Here is a 14,624-nt window from a genome sequence, read left to right on the forward strand (position 1 = left end):
GATCAAAGTGATTTCTTATCAACTCATCAATGGGATATTGTGTTGGAACTATGATGGTGTTTTACTCATATGTCTAGAAAAATATGATTCAGAAAATGTTCAGAAAGATTTACATGAGGGCCTTGCAAGGGGACATTTTGGAGGAGAAACCACATCCGCAAAGTCCTTCGCACATGTTATTACTAGCCAACTCTTTTCAAGGACATGCATGCTTATGCACATAAATGTGGGATCTTTCAAAAGGTCATGCGAAGAAAAAGAAAAGTGATGTTCCCACAACAGGTAGTGGAAGTGGAAATGCCATTCTAACAATGGGGATTAGATATAATCAGTGAGATAATAACTAATTCTTTAAAGCAGCAGAAGTACTTTATCACTCCTATAAATTATTTTACTAGATGAGCAGAAGCAATTCCACTTAAGAAGGTGGAGGAAAACCAAGTGATATCATTTCTTGATCAAACTATTATGACTAGGTTTGAAGTTCCATCTCTTTTAATATTTGATAATGCTTATTATTTTTATTCCCTAAATATCATTGAATTTGCATTAGAAAAAAGAATAAGAATTAAATACTCACCCAACTATTACCCACAAGGAAATGGCTTGGCTAAGTCATCAAACAAATACCTGGTGAATATTAAGAGAATGTATGCTTCCACAGTCCATAATCATACATGGTCCCATTTTTAGATTTTTTCATTGTGTGAGTGGATTGAGGATATTCTCAAGAAGACCATTGCACAACAACGAATACACTGGCACAACATGCTCCCTTGTGCTCTTTGGGAAAATAGAGTCACTCTCAAAGCTTCCATTGTCAATTCCCCTTTCTTCTCATTTTACAATCAAGAAGCTATCCTACCCTATAATATATTCCTACCATCCTTACAGTTGACTTAGTTAGTGCAAGAAATATGGTCCCCCATCATGCAGGAATGCATTAACACACTATTGAAGTTGGAAGAAGAGTGTCAGAAAGCTAAGCATGGGTTCCATGAACATCAAGCCATAGTTAAGCATTGGTTTGACAAAAATCCTATTGATAACAAGAAAGTTCAAGTAGGATACTTAGTCCTAAAATGGGACAAAGCCAAGGAACCCAAAGGGAAACACACCAAGTTCCAAAATGTTTGGCTTTGTCCCTTTCTAATTAAGAAATAGCTTCGTCCTAATACCTTCAGACTCGAATCCATGGAGGGGAGATCAAAGTATCTCCTTATTAATGGACAATTGTTGAAACATTATGTTACATGACCATGGGTGTGGTCTTCTAAATCCATACATAGTAGATTGTCTTTCCCTTTCCCCTTTTTATTTTATTGATATTTGAAACTTTAGGATTCCTTCAGAAAGTTTGTTTCCCATTGTTAGCCTCCTATACCAATAGGTTTTCACCTCTCATGATTGACAGTGAAAGTGCCAAAAATGTTCACCTTCCATGCTGCTAAGGTTCCATTTTTTGTGAAAGAAGCAGACAATTAAAAAATGTAAAGAGGGTATGCCTTAAAAGAAAAATCAAAGGGCAAGAAAATGAATTGGTCAAAGAAAAATAAAGAAATGAACCCCAAACAAAGACCATGAAAGTGGCTAGTCCAAATGGCTATTACTACTTTGATGGGTGGTCCAACAGCTCAAGCTGGGCCTCACCATGTTTTGAATTGCATGTTGTAGACTAGAGAGGAAGTACCTGTTCAAACAGTTCAAGCTTGACAGATGACTAGGTGGATAGAGAAAGAAAGGAGCCCAACTGCTTAATCTGGGCCCTTGGAAGTCATAAGGGTAGACTTAGATAGGAGGGCAGCAAAAAGAAAAGAGAATTATCAGGGTTTGCAAGGATAAGTGCACCCATCCAAAGGAAGAAAAAATGTTAGGCATATTAGACAGGGTAGGCAGTTGAAGGTTGCAGAAAGTAAGATCCAAGCATATGACATGGGAAAAATCACAATGATATCACCAGCAGGAGAAAGGCAAGAGAAATGGCCTATTTGGCATACTACTAAACCATCACTAACTTCCCTCATCCCCTTCAAAAGTTTCTTACTAACCTCCCCATGAGCACTGCAGGATCTGCCTAATCAGTCCTCCTTACACTCTTCATTTGTACAAATTTCATGTCAGAAGTGACTTCTCTCTTTGAAAAGGAGCCACATTTCCTGTGTAAAAATTCTTTTCATTTTGATCTACTCCCTAACTAAGTTTGTTTCCTAAAAAACTCAGTTTCTATCACTTCCCATTCACATTCCCCTCCAAAACTAACTACTAACTCTATCTACACTAAATCCCCTATGTTCCCCTTTCCCTATTACTATAACACCATGGTGTATAAACCCCAAACAATGTATAAATATCCCCCCTTTAGCATTATAGCTAAATAACACTTCTAAGGGAGACATTAGCCCACCAGGGACTATAGTCAACCCTGCTTTGGGATTACTCTAACCTCTGGTCAGAGTAATAACCTATACTAAACCCTCATTTCCCCTCTTTCCCGAAAAATTCATGAAAAACCCCTTCCCCCCCTTTCAAACCCAGCATTCAAAGGTTTTTTAAAAAACCAACAGATTAACCCATATATTCAAAAACCCACGAAAAACCCCCTTAACCTAAAGTTTAAACCCCGAAATATTTTAAACGAATATTATATGCGCTGGCGGGTCCCCACCCTAACTTGCACGATGGGTCGGGGCGCCCGCCAGCCCTTGATTTCCCGCTGCCCCCAATCCAACGGTGGGCGGTCGATTTGAGTTTTGAACCCGCCGCGCTTTAGCGTCCGGGGAGCGGGTGGTTTTGGCCCCCGTACACTGGACGCGTGGCAGCCGGCGGAGGTGTTCGGAGCCCCCCTCCCCGATACCGCCTTCTCCCAAAAGCGGTGCGGGGAGACCGCTTACCGCCTTCCCCGATACCGCCTCCTCTGTCACGTCACCCCCACATCACCGTGACGTCATGCCACCGGTCCCCGCCACCGCGCCTCGTGGCCCTCCACATCACCTTGCCACCCCACACATCCGCCACCGTGTCCTGCCATGCTGGCCTCCAGCTCAGCACCCACGTCACCTTCCGTACCCGGGCCCGCCATGACGTCATGCTGACGTCATTGGCGGAAAAGCGCCAATGACCCATATTTTCCAAATTTGTCGTTAAAAACGCGCAAACAACCCGTTTTGTGTCATTTTCATTTGAAAAGAGAAAGAGCCGTTGTCTGTTGTTCGCTCCGAAAATTGCCTCCAAGCCGCGAAGTTCAAAGCTCCAGACGCCATCATTCACCAATTCAACTAAGTCCTGCACCCACTGTCCGACCCGGAGGCTCTCGGCATCGTTCACCCAGGTATTTGCCAGAATTCACCTATTTTACCCATGTTTATGCCTTTCTCTGCAATATTGTCCATTAAACACCTGGTTATTCCCAAATTAAACATTGTCTCTTAGTCAATTCTGGACTAAAACAACCTGCATTGCCCCCTGCTCTAAAAATTGATGTTACAAGAATAATTCGCGGCCACAAATTTGTAAATTGACCTCTCAATCGCCCGGCATTGTTCCCTTTTGTCGGGTACATACTTGAAGGACCTAATTGTACCAAATTATAATTATACCCCTCCTCTGCAATTCATCTCCATTATCCACAATCCCTGTGAATTCACCTAAACAGAGCAGAGGCAAGCCTGCCTATCCTGCCTGTTCCTCTTTGAAGAATACACCCAGCATCATCTGCATTCAGTCTGCCACCTGACCTTTGAGAAACCTTGCAAGTTATTGCACTTACCTTGTTCCATTCAGAAACTACATAATGGCTGCTCCTGCACCCACAGCTCTCAGTGTTGCCCCCATGAATCCACCAAATAAAGAGCTTGAGTCCCTGCCTCTTGCTGACAGGGATTACCTCATCCAAGACTTTGTGGGTGATAGGAACCATTTGTAGACCTTCATGGAATTGAGAGATGACTATTTGAACAACAATGATACATATGGGATATGGGAATCTAATCTGCCTTATTACTTCCTCCCATCTGTCAACATTTTTCCAGAGATTATCCGCCTATGTGCTGAAAATTATGATGCAAATCACAGAGCTGTCAAGTCTCCATCTGGGAGCATCCTCTTTTACATTAATGCTAAGTCCATCAACCAGATGCTCAACTTCAAACAAACTCAGATGTTGTTTCCTTTCTCCATGAACTATCTGCTGGATACAGGTGCCAAGATGTCCACTGCTGACATTCAGAACATCACCCAAACATTTATGAGGCCTGACCGCCAGCCCACAGGGCCACCTCCCTACTTGTATGTCCACTTTACTGATATAGGCAAACTCCTGCTGGACATGATTGCTTATGTGTTGGGCTATAAAACCAGTGAGTTTGTTGATGAGACTGTGCTGGTGTTTTTAGCTGCTTATAGCCCAGGCCAACCCCTTGCCTACAAATATAATTTTGCCATTTGTTCATGTATTACCAGTCCGAGGCCTTTCAATGCTCCATCAAAAAGCTGGATTCTAAAGGGGAAAGAAGGTTTGTCATCTTCTGGACATCAGTTTATCACCAAGTCCAAGATTCACCATACTCATACTGTGAATTTATTGATGAGTTTGTCTACCCAGTCTCTTGCTTATTAATGAGGTCCCCTCCTCCCAGAGTCTCATTTGAAATCCAGAAAACTCTGCAGCTGTCCAAAAATTATAAAATAGGTGATTGGTACCTATATCAAGATCATACAGTCATCAAAATTTATGGCTGTGAGCTCTGTCCATACAGGTTCCCAAAATATGTGCCAATGAGGCTGTTTGCCTTGGAGTACTATAGGCAGCTCATTCACTCTGACCTCACCCACTTCCACAGTGCTAAAAAGAAAGCCCATCTCAAGTTTAAGCACCACCTGGGCCCCTTCATCATGAACAAAAAAGAGGGATGGCAAGATGCTGAGCAAATCCTCAAAGACAAGTACAAGCTATCAAAAATCTTCCGGTGGGTCCCTTATGACCCTGAAGGCTTCATCTGTGCTAGGAGGGTCAAGTACAGGCTGCTAGGCTATGAGCACTGTAAATTTCCACATATTGAACAGTATGCCAATCAGCAAGAATGGCTGCAAGATACATTAATTGAGAAACTAACTGAAGAAGAAATAATGCAAAAGAATGTCAAGGATTTGGAAAAAACTCTTGACTTGGATTCTGTGCAGCAGGTAATCTTCAAGCAACCACATCCAGTGGGAGAAGGGACTTCAGCTACAACTACTGCACCAGCCACCCAAGCGCCATCTACAGCAGCATCAGGTACAGATAAGGGTAAAGGAATAATGGGTGCTGAACAAGAGACAGTAAAAGAACAGCCTGCCTCCTCAATTGGGCAGCAACAAGAGCAGACCCCTCCACCGCAAACTGAACCACCAACAGCACCTATATTGCAGACTCCCGCACATGAGGAGAGGGGTAAGAAAAGAGACAGAGAAGAGTCCACTCCTGCTAGTGGATCCTCCCAGCAACCTGAGGCCAAGAGGCAAAAGGTTGACTCCCCAGTGATAGAAGAAATAAGTGAAGAAGTCCTTGACAGTCCAAGGAAAGAAGGGGGAGACAGCCAGCAAACGGGTACAAGCTCCTTTCAGCAGGAGCAGGGATTACAGCTTGGCTTGGAGGTGTCCTCCTCCACTCAGCAGAGCAAGAAGCCTTCAAGCACCAAGGCTTCCTTCAAACAAATAAAGGCACAGAATGACTTGCTGAGAATAGAAGTATACAAGCAGTTTCTCAAAGCAACACCAGCCAAGCAAGAAAGGTTGATGTCTGTATATGACATACAAGAGGAGAAAATGATCCTCAGCCACTTCAAACCCAAGGTGTCGCAGCCTCAGTCAGCTGCAGATTTTGTAAGAACAAGGGTGGAAGTCATGGCAAAGGACATTCACCCCATGGACCAAATTGAACTGCACAAACAAACGGGAGAGATGGTCTATGCCACCTTGGTAGACAGGGCCACAATGGCCCATGAATTGAAAGAATCACTAAAGAATACCAACATTCAGTTGGATTTTGAGAGAATGTCCTCCATGGCCAAGGACAACAGGATTAAATCACTAGAGGACATCATTATAGACCTGGGACATGATCCCAAGGACCCAAAGGGCGTGAGGGCCCTCATGAAGAAAAAAGAGGATGATCTTAATGCATTGAAGAAGAGGTTGAAATTGCTGCCCACCGAGCACCCCCAAACAGCAGAATTGCAGAAGGAAAAGGAGGTTGATGAGCAACTTGATCTAATAATGCAGCTCAATCAGAAGGTCCTTGATTTGGAAAAGGAACTAGAAGGGGCGCTGCAAGACAAGCAGGGAGAATCTACATCCCAAGCTCCTCCAACTACCTCAACCACTGCAACAACTACAGAGGTAGCAGTAGCCCCTATAACAACTACAACAACAACAGAAGCAGCAGCAACAACAACAGCTCCAGAGTCCAGCTTAAACATGGAAGATTTGACAAAGGCTATCAAAGAGCTGGAGCTCCAAGCTACTGAGATCAAAGAGGCCAAGGAAAAATTGGCAGAACTAGAGGCCAAATATGACAAGTCAAAGATGACTGTGGCAGAACAGTCTAGAGAAATTAAGGCCCTCAAAGACAAAATAAAGGCCTTAGAAAAGGAGCTCAAACTAGAAACTGCTCTGGCAGAAATCAAGAGAATTTTGTGGGCCCGAATTGACCAATCCATTACTAGACAATGGAAGTCAATCAAGACTGTGCATGAACAAATGGAATTAATTGGCAAAGCACAGATTGAGATCCAGAAAGCCAGAACAGTACTGGGGAATAGGCCTGAGCAGGCCAATAGAATGATACACTTTTTGAACAATCAGACCCAGGAGGAGCTAGCAGCCCTCAACATTGTTAACAGAACAGAGGCTGTCCTTACAGCTAAAAAGGTGCTAACTCTCAGGAATTTTGTACAGACGGTAGAGAGGAAATGCCAGGAAATACAGGCTGAGGTGGATGAATACAAGCTCAAAATGGGAGCACTGCAAGGAAAGGGATTGCCCAGCCTACTAACCAGCACGGGAAGACTGCTCCCCCGTGAGCAATATGCTGCCAGGATGTCAACTTTTATTGAAAATCATATCACTGCATCTGCCAGTACTTCTGAGGAAGCAGGGCCTCCAACAGGGCAGGGCCTTTATGACAAACTTGAAAATCTGTTTTTTATTGAAAATGAAATCCACCACCTTTTTGAGGTTCCTCCTAATTTTTATAGATATACAGAGGCAGATGAAACATTGGTGAAAATTCGAAGGCACCAGCTGCCCAAAGAGGATTGGTGGCAGGCAATGCTGCAAATTCTGCCTCAGTAATCTCAAGTGATCAATCCTAGTCAGCTCCAACTCAGCAAAAGGCAAAAGCAGAATGAAGACAGCATACAAGGCAGCCAATCAGGATGACTCAGCATAAAGACAGCGGCAGCAAGCCAAATATAAAAAATACGCAAATTTTGGGCAGCGCATCTTCAGCCGACTCCAACGGTCACAAAGTCAACATTCTCTGACCATTTTGGACAGCTAATACAATCAGAAGTTACTACAGCATTTACTTTCTCAGCTACAATGCTCCAGGAGTTGGCACGATATTAATGAGCCATTAACTCATTTGTTAGATATTTTCTGATGTAAATTTTGTATATATACCTCCCCTGGCAACGTATGAGGGGTTGGTGATTTTCATTCTAAGGCAAATGTATTGTATATTTTCAGATAATCTAATGCAAGAGGCTGGAAGAACTCAGTGCTTTCCTGAACGTTTGATGTCTTGGTGATGTTATGCGTGTTGTTGCAGAATTCATGTGCTGTCTAATGGAACAATAAGTTTTCTCAATCTATGTTTTGTCTTCTTATGTTTGTTTGAATCATACACATGTTTCACTAATCTAACAGTAGAGAAAAGGAATAGTACAGGAAATGTTTGGTTACACCTTGTGCTCAATCTCTATTGCTGAAAATGTTTTCTTCAGAATTGATCATGAACATGAATTCTTAATTGCTCATGTTTTCATTAATTCTATAAATGTGAATGTTATATAGGAATTCTTCATTGCTTCTAAATAATATTCCCACTGTTCTCCATATCAGTTTGTTGAAAGATCCTTAATTGCCTTTCATACCCTGACCACATCACCCCAATCACAGATTTAAAGAATTGTTTCTTAGACACTTATCTGGCTCTGCAGCATCACTATTGTATCAGCACAGACATATCAAGCAAGTTAAGCATCACTGACTCCATGCCCAATGGCCTAGAACACCCTGGTAATCATATATATATCTTGATTGAAGTCAGCATCCAGCAAATTTCAAAACAAAATCTTGAGCATCATAACTAGCCTAAAATATTATACAAACAAAGTTAAATCATAAAGAGAGAGCCCTCTCTGGCCATAGGTAGGCTAGAACCTGTGACCCAAAGATTGGTTAGTGGTTACCTCGGCCGTATTCCCTTGGGAGTCAAAGGGAACAACCTGAGTGATAACACCCATCATCCATATTTTTTCACCCTTTGGAGGAGGAGCCCCAGTACTCAAAAGGCATCTGATGGGTGGGACTAATTTTACAATCCCGATTCATCCAATGAACAATACATATGACAAAATCCTTAACTGTCAAAGTCAATTCTTAGTATGTACCATTTTTTGATGGAACTCACACCCAATCTTAGAGCCTAATGTTGAATAAGGTCGAGGTATATTAGACCCCTTTAGTCTTATCAAAGGAGCCTCCCTAAATTCATATACTATATAGAGGTAAAAATTGCATTTAGACATGATGAATGAGCTGGGGTGCCTAAAAATCAAAGAAACTCCAAATATTGACCATGTCATGCCTTTAAGGGGCTTATAGATAGACCCCCCCCCCCCCTCTAATTAGGTTACTTCTCATAATAAATCATAAAACCCCTTAAAATGGAGGGGAATTATAATTACAAATTTATAAAAATATCTTTGCAATAAGATAACACCACACATATGGTGGCTAGGAAAAAGGTCAATGTAAAAAGGGTTTATGGAGAAACCCTGTCTAGGGCATTATTTGCCTATGGGAAAGAGGGTTCTACTTGTGGTGAATTGGATATGAGGAACACACATCGACACTCTCACTTGAATATGTTATGGTCTCTCTATTGAGTAAAATTTGAGAATGTGAAGTAAGAGCTAGAATAAATTTAATTAATCCCTTACCTTGGTCCTCAAATAACACATAAAGGGCTCGCCCTCGAGTATCTAGCTCATGTTTCAATTTTTTTTTGGAAAGTTTACACTACGTGACGTGGGACACAAAATGGGGAAATACTTATACTAGATAAAGCATATTTCAACCCCAAAAGTAAATAAAAAAGGCATTTGATATGATAACTGGATTAAAGTGATGGCAAAGATAATTGGTCCTCCCAACAAGTCACCAATTTGTGTGCCCAACAACCCTCCCCTAGCCAAAATTAAAACTTTGTGGGCCCTTTCCATTGACTGTTTCTCATTTACATTAGGTGATAGTGTCAGATCTTTTATATCCCTAAGCCTCACAGTCATCCTGTCAAGAAAGCTTCATTTTGGTCGATATCTTTTTTTGTCATAGGACAGAGGTTAGAACAAGCTCCATTCTACGAAGAAAACTGATCTCTCATTCCCTCATAAATACCTTGTATCAAAGATCAAAGGTCAAAAGTTTAATGGTTCATGGAAACAATAGGTTCAATTTTTTATTGATCCCGTGACGTCAATGCTATAGTAGAGAAATCATTCCACTCGTCACAGATACCCTATATCGAAGAACAAAAGTCAAATAAAGTTCCCAAGAACAATTTCGATACACATTGATTTCTCTCGACCTCGATACCAACCCTATAGGAGATAAAGTGTTCATTTTGGCCATTTCAATTCATTCTTTTTTATTTAAATAATGGGACACCCTCGTCAAAACTTTTCCTCTAGTATTTCTTCGGCAAGCCAATCTATTTACACCAAGAGGATTCCTCCATTTCTCGACCTGTCACATTACCACTACCCATAATGATTATTGACACAAATTTATAACATTAATTACAAGGTTGCTTCTAAATCAAGTCCATTGATTCCTACATGCATCTCATAACATATCGTACTCACATGCAGCGAAATCCTCTAATGGATAATGACTAAGCTTAAGTGTGTTACCAACATCTCCCCCCCCCACCCACTCCCATGGTTAACCCAACACATTCATGTTGGTATTAACATCACCCGAGACCAATTAAAACCCTTATCTAGTTGTTGCGCTATTGTCTGCATTAAAATCATTATGCAGTTGTTATGCCATCATTTTTTTTAAGTGTTCGATCAAGCTTCGTCTGCCACTCTTTCATTTTTGCGTCATTACTCCATCCCTCGACCTAATTTTCATTCCTTGCACTAAAGTTGTGCCCGCTACTCAATAACTCCATTGTGTCTAGTCAAATCTTTGTTTGGGTAAGTGGCTACAACTGGGTTTAATTTCTTTCCATGAATTGTATACATGTCATTGAATTTACGGTGGTTTTATTTGAATGTGGATCTTGCAAAAATCTCTAATCAACAGGGTGTCGAAAGCATACAAGGGCAAGGGGAAAATTTTCATGATTGCAAATCCCATAGTTCCTGACCCACTTCCGAGAAAAATATTTTGTGCATACATAGGAGCATTTGATGGAATTAACACTCATTTGGATTGGGGTGAGATTTACCGAATCTATGCCAATTCTCAATTTGAAAAACAAAGTGAAGACTATATGACAATGTGCAATATTATAAGGTTTGAGATCTACTGAATTTCCACTAGGCCACCATTGATACCATATAGTGACATGATTATATGGGTAGAATAGACCTATTTGAAGCAAGAAGCCATTCTTAACAACAAAGGTCAAATTGTAGCCTCTATAAAGGCTAATGCATTCCACAAGACATATCATCTCCAACATGCCAAGGATAAGTTAACCAAGCAGTTTCTTGAGAATTTTTTTGTGACTCACCCCAATTATATCAAGACCATAAAGGGATGGTGGTGGGACATTTATGCATTCATAGAACACAATAATAAATAGTACTCGACATAGTATTTGTGGGATGCCTTTTGTGACCTTATAATGATGATTAGTCGACTATATGGAGAGTTTAACGCCTCACATTTCATGATTGAATGGATACCCTTGGCAGTGAAAATAGTCTCTAAAGGGCACATATTCAATTGGGAAATCATTTTATCCATAAATTTATTGAAAGCTCTTTCAAAGGTGAAACACGTCCCAACAAATTAGAGCACATTTTTCTACACGCTGACATATTTGGTAGACACTATATGCACCATGAGTGAGTTTCCAAGAATGAACTGCCCCAAGTGCTATATTCATTAGAATGGGGTCTCTTATTCATAACCCTGTCCCGCCCCCTCCCATGGATTTTGGAAGCCTAACCACCTTCCAATTCACCAGATAAAACTTTTTAAAGTTTGTCTTGCCTCCTTACTAGAGAAATTGCCTAATTTCTTAAGCCATTTGCTACTTGACTAAGATGGAGGCCAGCATAACTGAGATTTAGAATATAAGAAGGTCTAAAAGGACAAATTGAGCTAGAATTAATCCTTCGACCAGATTTAGCCAATGATCCCCCCATTGCTCTAATTTGGATTTAAACTCGTCAATAAAAACACCCCAAGAAGGATGAAGGAACATTTTAAGACATATGGGTAAGCCCAAATATTATGTTATCCCTAAAATTTTAATATCCTTCCATGCAATTATTTGTTGACATTCCAAGAATACAAATTACTTTTACCCTCATTTATCAATCCTCTCGAGACCCAAACAAAATCATCCAAAACAAATTTGAAGTACCTCATTATAATGCAAGAGGCACCAGTAAGAAGGATCATGTCATCAACGAACTGGCCATGTTTTATGCTCTTTATACTATTTGAGAATTGGATTCCATGGAGGGAGTGAGATCTTCGTTCAAATTCCAACTTCCTACTCAAGGACTTAGCCATGAGAATGTAAAGAATGGGGAGAGGTGGCACCCCTACTTGAGGATCTTTAAAGAAACTAAACACATATCCATTAATAAGGGGGGAAATCTGAGGCCCATATATACAAGCATTTATCTAAGATATACAAATAGAAGAGAACCCCATTTTTCATAAATTAGAAAAGGGAAAATAATGGCACACACGATCAAAGGCATTGGCCATATCTAACTTTATGACTATCCTTTGGTCTCCTCTGGACTTACTCGAGTGTATGGCTTCCTGTATTAAAACAAAGTTGTCCATTAAATGCCTCTTGCTAAGGAACCCTCCTTGTTTTTAGAGATCATATTGGAAAGAAGAAGCATGAGTCTCTAAGAATTAATCTTTGTGATAATCTTATATACGAAATTACAAAGAGAAATAGGTATGAAGCAAGATAAAGAATAATGATTTACATATTTAGGAACAGGATGAAGGAAGGACAAATTGAGGGGTCATATTTTTGCATGAAGTCCACCATTCTAGTTAGATCATATTTAATTGTGTTTCAAAATTTATTAAAAGTGTCCTATGAATCCATCAGGACTGGGAGCTTTATCAGTATCAAATGACCAAACCACCTTCTAAGTTTCTTCTTCCCTGATAAGCAGCAAAAGTTTGGCGTCGTCTGATTCCGAAACTGGCTGGGGAATATGGCCTAAAAATTCTTCCACTAAATTTGCAAGATCGCCTCCATATTCTCTACATAAAGACTCAAAGTGATTAAAAGAGGTATCCTTTATTCTACCCAGATCTAAAATAACCTCTCCATTAAGCTGCATATACTTGATTATGTTCTTCCATTCCCTCATTTTTTATTGTTTCTGGAAGAAACTAGTTTCTATCTCAGGTTTTTTGCCATGAAATTCTTGATTTAAGTCTCCACATCTCCTATTCTTCGTTTATTTTCTATTAATTTAGTAGATCAGTGAAAAATTCCAACCATGGGAGGAGATTCCTCTTTTCGGGAGAGCCAATTTTGACTACTGAAGAGCTCAATTTGGACAAGGGAAAGTGTATTTTTGAATTAAAGCCCACATGTGCATATTTGATCAGGTCAACCCTAAAGAAAATTGGACACCCTTGGAAGGCTATAAATACAACTAACCTCAACCTCATTTGGACATCATCTTAGATCATTCTTCTATTTCTCTTTCTCGTTTTTGGCTCACACAGGTTTGAGGCAATCCATAGATATTTTCTCGCACACATCCTAAATTATAGGGTCTGAAGCTCACACACGTGTTTAGTGTTTTGAGTCACAGTCACAGGCTTGTAATGCACAATTTTCAACTATATTTGTAGGCATGTATGCCTATGCATGCGGTTGAAGGGTTTCAACCGCATGCATGACACATCTTCCCTGTCGCTAGGTCCTAAAATTTGAATTTTTCAGTTGATCGAAGTTTTCGCTCGGTGATTGCAATATTTAACAATTGATTGTAGACAATAACAGTTGATCACATGCTTCTAAATCAGGGTTTTGAGTATTACCATTAATGGGTTCATATCATGGATGTTGTTTAATTGGTTTTTCTAGATATATTTATGATGAAAGATATGAATCATTGTACTCTCTATTTGCTAAATCATTCAATGACAATCAAATAAGAAGAAGAATTTGAAAGGGTTTCCCCATAGTGGGTTTCTCCATGGTCTCTGACCAATCTTTGTGTCTCTATGTGTGAATTCTTTTATTCTATTGTTCCTTTATGTTTTGTTGCATTGATGATGATATTGTTCTTTCTATATAATTTCATATGTTGTTGAATAATGTTATTACGTTATGGGGTGAATTGAATATGGAAATAATGAAATGTAGTTATCAAAGCAAAGAACATTGTATCCTTAAGAAAAATTAACATGGTATCAAAGTTGGGCTAAATAAAAGTCATTGAAGATCACCCCTATGAAGACAACTTTGATGGAAACATGAGAATATTGAGGGGGCCTAAAAGAATTTTAGGGTTTGAAGGAAACCCTAGGCAATTTGGTTATTAGGGTTTGGTGGATATTATGAGGTTAGGATTTGGAAGAAACCCTAGTTTATGGCAAATATTTGAGATATGCAATATAGAGACTCTAGCATAATCAATGTGAAAATGTTCAAGCACTTGTGATTGATTTGATGAAGCCCTAGATGTGATAGTCTCTATTAGGCTTGGTTACTGATGAAGTTGGTTGAAATATTAAAGGCAACAATGTTATATGGTCAATGGATAGTCATGACTCTTGAAGGCTAGTTCAAGAGGGATATGATCACCTCTCATTAATATAAGTACCTTTTTATTTATGTTACTCCTTTATGCCTTTTCTTTTGTTTAGATTTATTGATTTGATCATTAACTATACTTCCTGCATGTATATTTAAGTATTGGGATACTTCTAACCTCTTCATGAGATGTGATAAGTAGATCCTTCTTGAGGATCATCTGAGATGCAGGAAAAGATGAATAAGTGTAGGAAGAGAAGAGCTACAGTTGCCCATGACAAGGAAGTTGACAAAGTACTCCTGTTGCCAATGTCAAATAAGAAGATACACAGGTATCTGAATACTACAAGGTATCTATGGTGTATTGTTTCAA

This window comes from Pinus tabuliformis, chromosome 7, assembly GCF_031772625.1.
Source record: "Pinus tabuliformis cultivar Carrire ecotype Pingquan chromosome 7, CPIR1, whole genome shotgun sequence".
Lineage (NCBI taxonomy): Eukaryota > Viridiplantae > Streptophyta > Pinopsida > Pinales > Pinaceae > Pinus > Pinus tabuliformis.